The sequence below is a fragment of the Furipterus horrens genome, unplaced genomic scaffold (assembly GCF_987537825.1).
Source record: "Furipterus horrens unplaced genomic scaffold, mFurHor1.1.pri manual_scaffold_2, whole genome shotgun sequence".
NCBI lineage: Eukaryota > Metazoa > Chordata > Mammalia > Chiroptera > Furipteridae > Furipterus > Furipterus horrens.
This window is the reverse complement of record NW_028327172.1, coordinates 170959623-170973305: the sequence shown is the minus strand read 5'-3', so window position 1 is coordinate 170973305 and position 13683 is coordinate 170959623.

Sequence of the window (13683 nt, the reverse complement as noted above, 5' to 3'; positions counted from 1 at the left end):
ATTGTATCAATTTGTTTGTGTTCAATATCAGCTTTGATAATTGTGTACCTTAAGATATTGAAGGAGAATATACTTTACAAGATATTGTTAATGTTTATTTATTTTTGTTGAGAACTGGAAAGAAATTGAAAAATAAAAATGCATTCAGCCATGCATTAAGAACTTCACTGATAGAGTCTCCTCTTCTTTTTTTCCATAATGCATTAAAAGACTTAAAAACAATGACAAAACCACAGTGTATTTAGATATAAAGACACTATGGTCTTAGTGTGCAAAGGTGTTATATAATTTTATCATATTTTATTGCCTACCATAGTCAAGAATTTCTTTGAAATATAAAAAGCCATATTATTTATAAAATTCTAGGTAGTAATGTTTTAAGAATATTTTAAAATAATATTTTTAAAGAGTATTTCTAAAAAGATTAGATACCATAATTTAATTGAATTAAATTGGAATTGTTTTGAAGGACATTTTTTACATTCAATATTACTTTGTATTAGTTTCAGGTATATCACACATTGGTTAGACAATCACATAAATTATAAAGTGTTCCTCTGATATTTTCAGCACCCACCTGGCACCATGCATAGTTATTCCAATATTATTGACTGTTTTCCCTATGCTTTACTTTACATCCCCATGGCTATTCTGTAACAACCAATTTGTGCTTCTCAACTTTTTCACTTTTTTTACCAGTCCCTTGAACTCTTTCTACCTCTAATAACCATCGGTCTGTTCTTTATACCTATGAGTCTGTTTCTGATTTGTTTATATTGCTTTTCAGATTCCGCACATAAGTGAAATCATATGATATTTGTCTTTCTCAGACTGACATGTCTCAGAGCAAAGTAGTGACAACATGCTAAATTCTAACAAGTCCTTTGTAATCAAAACAACTTTTTATCTTAAAAGAGAATTTTTGTGTTCATACATTTAAGTACAAATTTATTTTTTCTTTAAAAAATGTGTATGTGAATAACGATGTATGGTATCAGATGGGTATCAGACTTATTGGGGTGACCACTTTGTATGTTATACATAATAACTGTCTAATGATTATGTTGTACACTAGAAACTAACAATATTTTATGCCAACTGTAATTGAAAATTTTTTAAATAAATAAAAAATTTTAAGTGAAAAATAAAAAGAATAGATACTCTACAGAGAAGTAACTTTTGAAAGGACACATCAGCCAGAGCATGTCTCACGATTCCCTCAGCTTCTTCCAACTAACAGGCTTGGCTTCCCCGGGCCTTTAGGGCAGGAAACATTGGTGTCTCTGAACCTCCATTACAGTAATGGCTTCTTTGGTTCGTGCTACAACAACCTATAGAGTGCTTTATCCATTTATTAGCTCCTTGGAACATTGCATAGCTTGGGGGTAAGGCAGGGAGGCATAGCTATGACCATTTTACAGGGAGGTAAAGTAATTTGTCCAGGGTCACAGTGATAGTGAAAGGTGAAGATGATATGAGAAATGAAGTCTTCTGATTCCCAATTCTACTGTCATACTGGCCCTGTCAGAGACAGTATAACCAGCACGCGGAGTTCCTCTGAATCTAGTTTAGAATTTCCTTAGAAAAAACAGAGACTTTTGTAAAATAAAATTTTTAGGCTCTCACACAACCATCAGATTGATTCCATTCAAAGTCTGAGAACCCAGAGGGTAAGAAAAAGAATTCTTTGAAACATTTTCCACTTGGCTTCCAGGATGATACCACATGAACCTGGTTTTTCACCAGATTCTCAGTCTCATGCTACATCTTTCTTAATATTTCCCAAACCCCATCACTGATCTGTAAATGTTGGATTTCCCCCAGATCTTAATCTTGAAATTTTTTTTTCTATATATAGCTATTCCCTACTTTGTTTCACACAGTCTTATTCCTTTAGTTGCCATGTATGAACAGGTTACTCCCAGCCTAATTATTTCTGCTGAGTATCAGACTTCAATACCCAATTACTTATCTAACATCACTTGGATACCCACTAGACATAAAAGGTAACATGTTCAATAACTGATAACTCCCTGAAAAGCTGTTCCTTCTACAATGTTCCCATCTCAGTTAAATTCAGCCTCATCCTTCTTATAACTCAGGCTAAAACCTTGATATCCTCCTCTGGGAATTGCTGAGTGACTAACTTTCAAGTAATTTCAGAAAGGATGGCACAACAATGGCAGAATTGGTCATTTTGAAGAAATTATGCCAAATAAAAACAAATTTCAGGAAACCAGAGTTAGATAGAATATCAGAATTTTCAAAAGGAAGATAATATAGGCACTGAATTTGACTTTGATCAATTCTAGAACAAATTTTACCCCAAATGATCATAAAACATTATAAAACATAAGCGATATTCATTGGGTTCCAACATAGATTCATTAAGGAGACATAAAACACAGATCTCTTTTAAATACAGTATTCCCTCACTTATCGCGGGTATTACGTTCTAGACCCCCCCGCGAAGTAGGAACTTTACATTTATTCTACACTCTTAAACCTATGTAACTTTAACAACATATGTATACAGTACCACAAAATCCTGCGATATAGGGGAAAATCCACGATAAATAATTAAATATAATATTTTTTAAAACCCCGCCATAGAGTGAGGCCGTCATATAGAGAGGGACTACTGTATATAGTCAGGTCACCAGCTAATGGAAACTACCCACCATATGAAAACAAACATAGATACCTTGTTCAGTTTATTTAAGTATCTGAGAAATAAGAAAAGCCATCCAAAAATTTCACATGAACCTGAAGTGGGAAGAATCTATTAAAAAAACAAGCACAGCCTAGGTTAATTTAATGCAGATGTTTTAAATGGATCCACTGCATGATTAATAGATGACTGCTGTATGACAGAATATAGAAAACTTTATTTAAGGGCTCTGATAATACTCATGGAGGACATAGAAAATATACATAAAAAGAACAATTAGTGGAATGGTGACTTTTCCCATCAATCTAGCAGAAGGGAGCAATGATTTCCCATTCTTCAAGGATGGCATGATTGATGCCAAGGAACTATATGTCAGGTTTCTGGCCCTCACTCAACTTGCCAAAAAGAGCAATTCACATTCTTAAAAAAAAAAAAGACAAAAATCAATACTATAAATTAGTCAGCCAATATTTATTTATTGAAAAGCTTTTTCTTTTTTTTTTTGTATCAGTAATATAAGAGGTTGTGGAGTATTCAAAAGAAGTGTAAAAACACTGCTGTTTTTAAGAAAATTAGAAGAGAAATTTGAGGTCATGGGAGGCATTTATACAACAATCCAAGCCTTTAGTAGTTAGATTTCTTTGATTTTTATGGACTAGAAAACAGTTCTGGCTTGAGAAGAAATTAGCAGGAAGGATATGGGGAGTTAGAGAGATTAAAGTAAGAGCCAAAGAGCCAGGGAAGTTCTAGTGATTTAGTCAGCCTTGTGCTACTTTTAGAAGGTTCGTCGGCAGCCGTCCGTCTCGAGAGACGATGGTGTAGCTTCCCAAGAGTCTATCTGCACCGCCGAGAATGGCTGTGCAGTCCGACTCGGGAGTGACATGGTATCTGTCTCCTCCCGTGTTGAATCGACATCTTGTGATGACGCTGAAGCTACAGAGCCTGGGCAGGGTAATATGGAGGGTCTGCTGTTGCCCATGCAGCAGACCCCCCCTCTCTTCGCAGCTGAAGGGTCCAAGGGAAAGACGGAGTCGATACAGCTTGGGTTCAGGTGCGCCGCAGGAGTTGCCGGTGTTGACTACAACGTCAAACCGCCTTAGGGACTCCGGCTCCGGATTTTCTGTCGGGGTTTACTCCCTTAGCCTTTCCCCTGAAGAGGTATGCCGCAAGGCAGCGGAGGTTTTTTGGAGTCAGAGTTTTCCTTCTCTGGCTAGGCGACGAAGTACCTCCTAATCAACATACAAGCAGCGGGACAGGCGAGGATAAACTTTCCTTACCCTGTTCAGCCTAGCCCAAGCAGCAGCTCTCGACTTTCCACACAGCCATAACCCCATCAGGAACGCGGGAAAAAGAGAAAAAAAAAAAAAAAAAAGAAAAAGGAAAGCCAAAAAGAATCCAATAAAAGCAAAAGAAGGTCTTCAAACAACGACCAACTTCACACTGCTTGCAAGCTTCGCGGCGCCACACAGTCCGCGTACTCGCTCTCACAGAACGGAGAGCAACAATTTTGCAACGTTCCCACATCTAACATTCGAACAGACAGCAAGCCAGGGGAGAGCGCGAACGCAGTCCCCCACTACCACAAATTATGCAGTCGAGTTTTTGCCTAGCTGGGATCATGGAATCATTTCTTGGCCATGAGGGTAGTACATTTCACTTGAGAAGCCACCAAGTTTGTGTCCCAGAGGAGAAAATTTTCCCCCAAAGAAAAATCAGAGTGCCATTACCAGAGGAAGAATAAATGAATTCTGAAGAAACAGAAGTCCACCATATATACTCAATTGTATCATATCAAATGATTTCGAGAAAGATGACCTCAAGAGGGAAGCTCTTACTGAGGAGATAGGACTTTAACTGGACCTCGGAAAATTGACAGGATTTTGACAAGCAAAGGAAAGATTCTCAGACATAGAAGAATAATCACCAGAAAAATTATAACATGTTGAAGGTATGTCAGAGAGACAATCTTGACAATAGTGTAGGATCTTTATTTGAAAATAGTTAAGAATTTAGTTTGAAGGATCTTTAAAGCCATACTGAGAAGATAAACACATTAATGGGTAATGGATATCATTTAAAGCTCTTGATCAGGGGAGCAACACCATTAAATTGGTGTGGTCTGCAGAATAATGCCCCTCTCCCACTATCCTCCCAAAATGGCCATGTCCTAGTCTCTGGAATCTGTGACTATGTTATCTTAAATGGCAGAAGGGACAGTGCAGATGTGATTAAGGTTAAAGACCTTGAGGTCAGGAGATCCTTACAACAACACTGCGAGTTATATAACTACTTTTATAAGACTAATTTCTCTGATGAGGAAACACGCACAGAGTAACTTGCACAAGGTCCCAAAGGTAGTGACAAAAGTAAAGTAGTAATACATATATACTCTAGTTTCAGGGCTGCTTTAGCTGGTGTGATCAGGGAGGCACATCTGTGGAAGTAACAAATGAACAGAGATATAATGAGATTGTTACAGAACCCCTGGGCTGCTCCAATTGAAAAGAAACCCACGGGCTCTTTAGTTAGGGGCCCGATTGCCTGCCGCCAAAATTATAACTCTCAATACCAGAGTTTAGTGAAAAGAAAAAGAATTATTTATTTAACAGTTATATAGATTTAGTTATTTGCAGATTTCTGTTAAGTCTTATGCTCTTTAGAACACCCATAAACACATATTCTTGCCTCCCCACCCCACCCCACCAAACCAGGGTAGTTTTAGAAAAGTCAGAGAAACCCTTTCCCTACTTTCCAAACACAGTTCAGCTTTACCAGTAGCTGCCATTCAATCCTGATTGGGGAGACCTCATCTGTGTTATGGGGTCCACCAGCTTTTAATCCAGAACCTCGTGGATTCTCAGCCTCCTTGTAAACTGCATAGTTAGTCCTTTTGTAATCCGCACAGTCAGCCTCAGCCTCAGTGAAATGCACACTGTCCGCCTTGCTAAAATGTCTGCCGCTTCTTTTCAAATCTCTGACTTCGTCTTCTGATGCAGTGGGTGCGGTAACCAGTTCTGACCATTCACAGAACCTCACGCAGGATCTGTGTGCTTTCTCCATACCATCCCCTGGTCCAAGTCCCCTCCCATCTACCTAAGGCTTTGGATTCATTAAAGCCATTTTGCATAAAAAAAGACACTAGCCACCAGCCTCAGGCATGTGGAGGCATTCTAAAAGCTGCTTCCTTCTCCCCAACCCCCAGCCGCAAACTCTGGGGTTTTTTTGGACTCCCCTGTTTCTGTAACAAGATGAGGTGAACTCATCCATATAAACATGTGGAGCCAAAGTATTTTTGAGCTGGAACAAGAAGTACAAAAGCACTAAAACTCACAAGACATTATGATCATTGGGGCTGGAGCATGCACAATGGTCAGTGGCAAGAGAAGTCAGAGAGGGAGGCAAGGGTAGATTTAAGGGGCTTGGTAAGGTGTTTGTCTTTTATTAAAAATGTAGTAAGGCATCAGAGGGTTGGGGATGGTGTGTTGAGATAATTTGTATTTCAAAAAGGCCAGCCTATCTAGTCTATCTGCTCTGTGTAAAGTAGATTAAAGAGGGGCAAGACAAACCTGGAAGAAACATGTAGGAGGTTATTTTAATCATCCACTTATTAACATGGCTAGGACGAAGATATAGTAACAGGTGATGAGAAGTGGTTGAACTTGGGATGAATTTAGAATACACTTTATATCACCAGGACTCACTGGTGGTTATAACCAGGAGAGCAGCTAAGGGAATCCAATGGCATGAAAGTCAAAAGAAAAACAATGTAAGATTCACAGCAGTAGTCAACACTGTCTCATAAAAAAGAAACTTAGAAAAAAACTGAGGAAGAGGGGAAACGGCACTGGTTTTGACCTCTGAATGTCATGAAGGTTGAAAAAGTGTTTTTAGTGGATGATGGGATGGGGGTGGGGTTAGATTGCACTAGATTAATAGAGTCTGTGGTGGTTGCTGGTAGGAAGTGTTTATCCATAATCTTGGCTGTGAAAAAGAGTGGAAACAATAAGCTCTCAACTGTTTGATAATTTCAGTTTTTTATTTACCAGACCCCATGCTTTTCTCTTTGGACTTTTCTGTGTTTATTAAAATCAATAGTAACAGAAAGTAGACATCAGGGAAGAGGTTAAGATTATTTGTTAAAATGAAAGTTGAGAATAACCTGTGGATTTCAGTTCTTCTAGTCATCTCTGACATTTATACCATCAGGTAACTGAAAGTTGGCTCTCACCCCAAGTTTCAGGAAAGGGACCAATCAATGCATGTGAGTCATGTGCTTACATAAGATGAAGTCGAGATTACACTTGGGAGAATATTGCTGTGGGAATATAAATAAGCCCCTTATCACTGGGTAGGGCATCTTTATAAAACATGGGTTAGGCTACGGAGCAGAAAGTTGAACTGAAGAACACTCACAGGAGTTATCTTGAGAATTGTTCCCCCTCCAATGCACATGATGGCTCCTGATCTGTTGGTAATGTCATGTAAATTGGAAAACTTGAGTAGGAAGTTACAAGTTAATGGATGTAAATCACAGTTGACTTCTCAGAGGTAACAATTTGCTCCCCTTGATATACAAGACTGTAAAACCTAATGAGGGCTTGTAGTTGAAATAAATTGCCTCATTACAACATCATTTCTGTGTTTTTAATGTGTGTGTCAGTCTCCAATAATCATAGGCTCCATTGTGCTATTTGATAGGTTGGGACCCAAACTTCAGCAGTTCATGTGCTTAATATATTTTTGTTTTCTGGCATTTCTTATCCTGTGGTACGTTACATAGTAGAATAGTTTAACATTTACCATTAATGTGATAATATAAGTAATAACTCCTCATTAGTACCAATCTAGATTGTAAAACCATAAAAATACCCCAAACCAAGACTATAACAAACACAGTGTCTGTCTTTTAAGTGCATGTGCGCACACACACACACACAATAAACATTGTTTTTATAGCAATATGCAGATAAAACTACAAACAATTGCACCCAGAGTTAAATAAAAAAGAAGATTTTTTTTAAATCCCCCAAACCATTTTTGAATCCTAGCCCATACTACCTAAAATTTAGATCCTTAAAAACATGGAAGAAATGAAATTAACCTTGGAAATCAAATCACAGAAGAAATAACTGAATTCCTTTCTAAGTTCTTGACATTGAGAAAATGCAAATTTAGCATATAATAAAAGAAGTGTGCCTTTTTCATAGATCACAATATATTATATTGCATTTTTAAATCAAATTGTGCAGCGTTTGGACTCAGGCTTGATACTTTCATCAGGAAACAAATCTAACAGGTCATGCCTTTTGTAGCAGCCATACATTGGTCTACAACAATGGTAAAAGGATTTCCAGGTAAAGGTTTGCAAACTGGCCCCCTTAAACAGTGGGCAAGGATAGTCCCAAGAAAGATGCAGACCACTCCAGGTTATAGGTGACAGTTTTAATAAGCAAAGGACTTATAAAGAAGGCTTGCCTTGGGCAGCCACAAGATGAGTAGAACTCTGTGTCCACCTACCAGAATCTTTAAAGTTTATATACTTTACATAAAGGTATATTGCCCAGATGGTCTCAACAACACATTGCTTACTCAAAGATACACCCTTGAAAATGGCTCCCACTGTGGAAACGGTGGGCAAAACTACATTCCAAAGACAGGGAAGAAGGATGAGAGGCTAGATTTGTCATTGGTAAAGAAGTAAGAGCCATGCATGTTAGCCAGGAGAGGAGAGCATTTGGTATTTTTGTGATTGTGTCATACCCTGTCTCTGTGTTGACACGTAATTGGAAAGTGGTCTATCTTTGTCATGTTTCACGTCCCTGTCTGACTCTTCTTGATATTATGTGGCTATAGTTCATATTTAGTGAAGAACACCAAATCCTAGCTGAAAGTTGTCAGCTGCCATGGCATTTTTATGTTATTTTATTTTATTCTCTTTTTTTCAATGAATTTATTCTTTTTTAAAAACCTTTTCTTTTTTCTTTTGATTTTTTTTTTAAGATTTTACTTATTTATTTTTAGAGAGAGGAGAAGAGAGGGAGACAGAGAAGCAGAGAAACATCAATGTGTGGTTGCCTCTCATGCACCCCGGGTGGAGACCTGGCCAGCAGACCAGGCATGTGCCCTGACTGGGAATCGAACCAGCCACCTTTTGGTTCTCCACTGAGCCACACCAGCTATGGCACAACTAATTTATTCTTACACTCAACAAATATGTACGAGTTTCAGGATGTTCCTGGCATTGTGTGATGTGCAAGGTATGGATTAGAAAAGGAGACATGCAGGTGAAGCTCAGGGAACAATAGTGATCAAGAGTATGGCTTTGTAATCAAAGTCCCAGGTTTAAATCTGGGCTTTATCACTTAGTGTCTCCTTGGGTAAATTATTTAATATCACTGATTCTCAATTAACACATCTGTAAATAGGAATAATAATAGCCTCCTCAGAAAGTTGTTGTTGATACTGAATGTGTTAGTGTTTTATCCTAAGGAAGACAGATATTAAAGTAAGATATCATAAAGCCACTGAGTGCTGCAGAAGAGGAACCAGAGAGTGCTATGGTGGTACATACCAGAGGGACTTAAACAAATCTGAGGGAAACAGAAAACTGTCCCACTGAAGCAAATGCTTAAACTGAACCCTGAGCACATTTCAGTTAAGTGGAAGGAATGAGAAGAATGGTTTCCTGTCCAGGCAGAAGAAAAAATTTGAGCAAAGACTGAGAATAAGTGAACATGTTACATTAGAATTTCTGGGAGTCCTGACCAATGTGGCTTGGTTGGTTAGAGCATCATCCTGTACACCAAGAGATTCCTGGTTCAGTTCCTGGTCAGGGCACATACCTAGGTTGTGGGTTTGATCCTCTGTAGGGGTATGTACAAGATGCAGCCAATCCTTGCAGCCAATCAGTGTTTCTTTCTCACACTGATGTCTCTTTCTGTCTCTCTATCTCTCTCTCTCTTGCTCCATCCCTCTCTCTCTAAAAACAATGAAAAAATGTCCTTGGGTAAGGATTAAAAAAGAAGTAGAAGAAGAGGAGAAGGAGAAGGAAAAGGAAAAGAAGCCACCCTGGGAGAATTAGAAGGTTCTGTGTCTGAGCCCAGACTGGGAGGAGGTAAATAGTGGACAGATTATGTAGGATCTTAAGGTCATATTAAAGATTTTGGCCTGTCCTAAGAGCACAACAGACCACCATCAACAGTGTCCTCCCCCAACACCCAGCATCTTTTACAGGAGCCACTGCTCAACAGCTACAATAAGGAACTTGACTTTTAATCTCTGGCTCCCAGTCTCCAAAGGAAGGGGTTTGAAATGTCAGCTCAGACAACTAGCAAAAGCTTAATTTGTGCCCTGAAGAGATTTACTTAAAAAGAAGAGAAAAGAAAGAGGGATATCAATGGGTCAAGGCAGCTTTTCAAAGTTCCAGATAATAGAACACACGACACACGTGCTTTTTTAAATCCCTTTATCTATGTGTATTTGACCTAATGTTTTAATTTTGTATTTGAGAGTTCAGTATTTCATAGATTTTCTTTTTTTCTATGCCTGTAATTTTTTTCAGTGCTTCTAAGTCACTTAGCAGCCCCACTAGTTTATGTGGTATGGGATCAACTGAGTATAAGTGAATAGTCTAAAATATTGATGTAGAATTTTTTCAAATTACATATTTATATCTATAAAAATTAACATAAGAAAATATTTTAAAAACATAAATATTAGTTATTTATAATAATTTTTGTTTTCTACGCTTTAAAATTAATATAATTATTTGCCCAAATGTCTAGAATGTTGGTGAAAATTACATGAAATAACATATCCGATGGTTATTCAGTATGTATGTGTTACCTTCCCTTTTACTAAATGAACTACTCTGAGAAGCCACAGCTATAAAAGGAGTGGACCCATTAAATCTATCTTTCAGTTTCCTCAGTTTGATTGGAAATGTGTCACAATGAAGTTGGTACTTGAGCCTATGATCAGCCAGACAATATGCAAGAAAGTTGAACAAAAGCATCAGTAAATGCTGTCTTGGATACTATTTCTCATCAAAATTGCTTTCCCCAAAGATGACCTTTGTGGTTATGAATCCATAATAACTTGTCAGGCTTTGTCCAGGTGAATTGTAACCAAAAATGCAAAAAATCTTCTAGCAAAATAAATTTCCCTAGGTTAACATTCATGTGATTCATTTGAATGGAAATTATCTGAAGGCATAAGGAAAATTTTGTATTAAATGATCTGAATAAAATGAAGTAAGTCAAGAGATGAATCAAATTATTTTTTTCCAAAAGCAACAGAATTCATGCTGACTTCACTTAGAATTATTCATCTTTCTATAAGTATTTCACCTTTTCCTCCATCTTGCATTCATTCATTTCTTCTACACTTAAACCACACAGACTTTCAAGACTGTAAAGCCAGCATACTGTTAAACTTTGAAATTAAAGTTGGCAATTTTGCCTTTGATATAAGATATATACATTTATCAATAAGCTTTTAATTTTGCAGTCCTTTCTTTTTTTAAAAGTATATTTTATTGATTATGTTGTTACAGTAGTCCAAATTCTTTTCCCCTTTGCTCCCCTCTGCCCAGTACCCGCCTTCCCTCTAATAGTCCCATCTCACTTAGTTCATGTCCATGGGTTGTGCATATAAGTTCTTTGGCTTTACCCTTTCTTATATTATTCTTAACATCCCCCTGTCTATTTTTCACTAACTAATTATACTTCTTAATTCCTGCACCATTTCCCCATTTCTCTCCCTTCTACCTCCCAGCTGATAACCCTCCAAATGATCCCCATACCTATGATTCTGTTCCGATTCTGGTTTGCTTAGATGTATTTTGTTTTAATTTTTTAGATTTAGTTGTTGATAGTTGTGAATTTGTTGTCATTTTAATGTTCATAATTTTGATCATCTTTTTCTTAAGTAAGTCCCTTTAACATTTCATTTAATAATGGCTTGGTGATGATGAACTCCTTTAGCTTTCCCTTGTCTGTGAAGCACTTCATGTTCCCTTCCATTCTAAATGATAGCTTTCTGGATAGAGTAATCTTGTTTGTAAGTTCTTGCTTTTCATCATCTTGAATACTTCTTACCAATCCCTTCTTGCCTGCAAAGTTTTTTTTGAGAAAACAGCTGAGAGTCTTATAGGCACCCTTTTGTAGGTAAGTCTCTGCTTTTCTCTTGCTGCTTTTAAGATTATCTCTTTATCTTGAACCTTTGGCATTTTAATTATGATGTGTCTTGGTGTGGTCCTTTTTGGGTCTAGCTTGTTTGGGACTCTCTGTGCTTCCTGGACTTGTATGTCTATTTCCTTCACCAAATTTGAAGAGTTTTTCTTCATTATTTTCTCACATAAGCTTTCAATTTCTTGCTCTTCCTTTTCTCCTTCTGACACCCCTATGGTTCAAATGTTGGCATGTTTAAAGTTGTCCCAGAGGTTCCTAAGCCTCTCCTCATTTTTTTTTTCAATTTTTGTTTCCTCATTCTGTACTGGTTGACTCTATTTTTCTTCCTTATGTTCTAAATCATTGATTTGAACCCCAGTTTTCTTTCCTTCACCATTGGTTTTGTGTGGATTTTCCTTTGTTTCATTTAGCATAGACTTCACTTCTTCCCTTATGTGTTTGCCTTATTTAAGAATATATGTCAAGCCTGTGCGCATCTTTATCACCAGTATTTTGAAGTCTGTATCTGTTAGGTTGGCTATCTCCTTATTGCTTAGTGCTCCCACTGGAACCTTGATCTGTTCCCTCTTTTGGGCCATACTTCTCTGTCTCCTCATCTTGACAGGTTCCTGTGTTTGTTTGCCTCTTTGTCTTAGAGCTGTCACACCTGTTACGTTTTAAGGGGCGGAGCCTTGGGTATTCATCAGTATTCTTGACCCGTTTCACCATGCTGTGGTGCTTATGTGGGGAGGGGTCAGAGAGGGAACAATGCTGCTTGCTTAGCACTCGCCCATTTTCCAGACACTTCTCCTGCTTCTGTATGGGACTGGAATCCCTCCAGCTGTTGCCCTGGCCATTGTTCCAAGAGTGGGTGGGTCTGAGGACACTCTAGGACTGTGGGGGCCCTTTAAACAAGCGGACTCTACTGACAGACCAACAGTTTCTTCCTTGCCCCCAACCTCCACTGGTTTGCACAGTCAGAAGCAATGAGGCTTCTTTTTCCCTGGCACTGGGACTATGAGCTACATGGTCTGGTCTGGTGCTGGCAGCATTCCCCAGGTGTCCCTCCTGACTTTTTAAAACATGTGATTGTGCTTTCTGCTGCCCTGCTGCTGTCACTGCTGCTGCCACCATCACACTGCATTCTCTCTGCCCCGGCTCCACCCCTCCTACCTGTCTGGATGAGTATTTCTTCTTTATGTCTTTGTTTGTTGGATTTCTATGCAGCTTGACTTTCTGGAACTTCTGGTAGTCTCTAGTTTTGAGGTAGTTGTATTCCTTCTTAATTGTGGAGGGAGATGCAGCATGTGTGTCTAGGCCTCCATCTTGGCTGGAAGTCCAGTCCTTTCTTTTTATAAACAACTGATACAATGCATTAGAAGGATCCATTTATATCAATAGTTCTGAGAAACTGATAATCCAAGAAATATCAAAACTTTATCATGGATCACACAATATGAGTATTTATAAATACAAGACAGTTGAAATAACACAATGTTTTGTTTTATCTATATAAGATGTGCAAGATGGTGGTTTGCATGGGTGGCAACATCTGTGTTGAAATGCTCACACACACTTGCATGCTATTCATGCCTGGGCTTTTCCATCAAAAAGAAATGACTAAGAGTGACCATACCAGCTCATGGGGCCATGAATTCTAGGACAGTATTCTTGCTTGCCCAGGCCCAACCTGACATAAGTTCAGGGATAGAAATGTTTTCTGATCATCCTCATAACCACTTACAATTGGAAAAGAAAAATTAGTTAAAAGAGTAGTCTCTTAAACTAGCTATTACTTAGTTATTACTGATGACCAGTATCAATAGCCAATGACGAAAATGT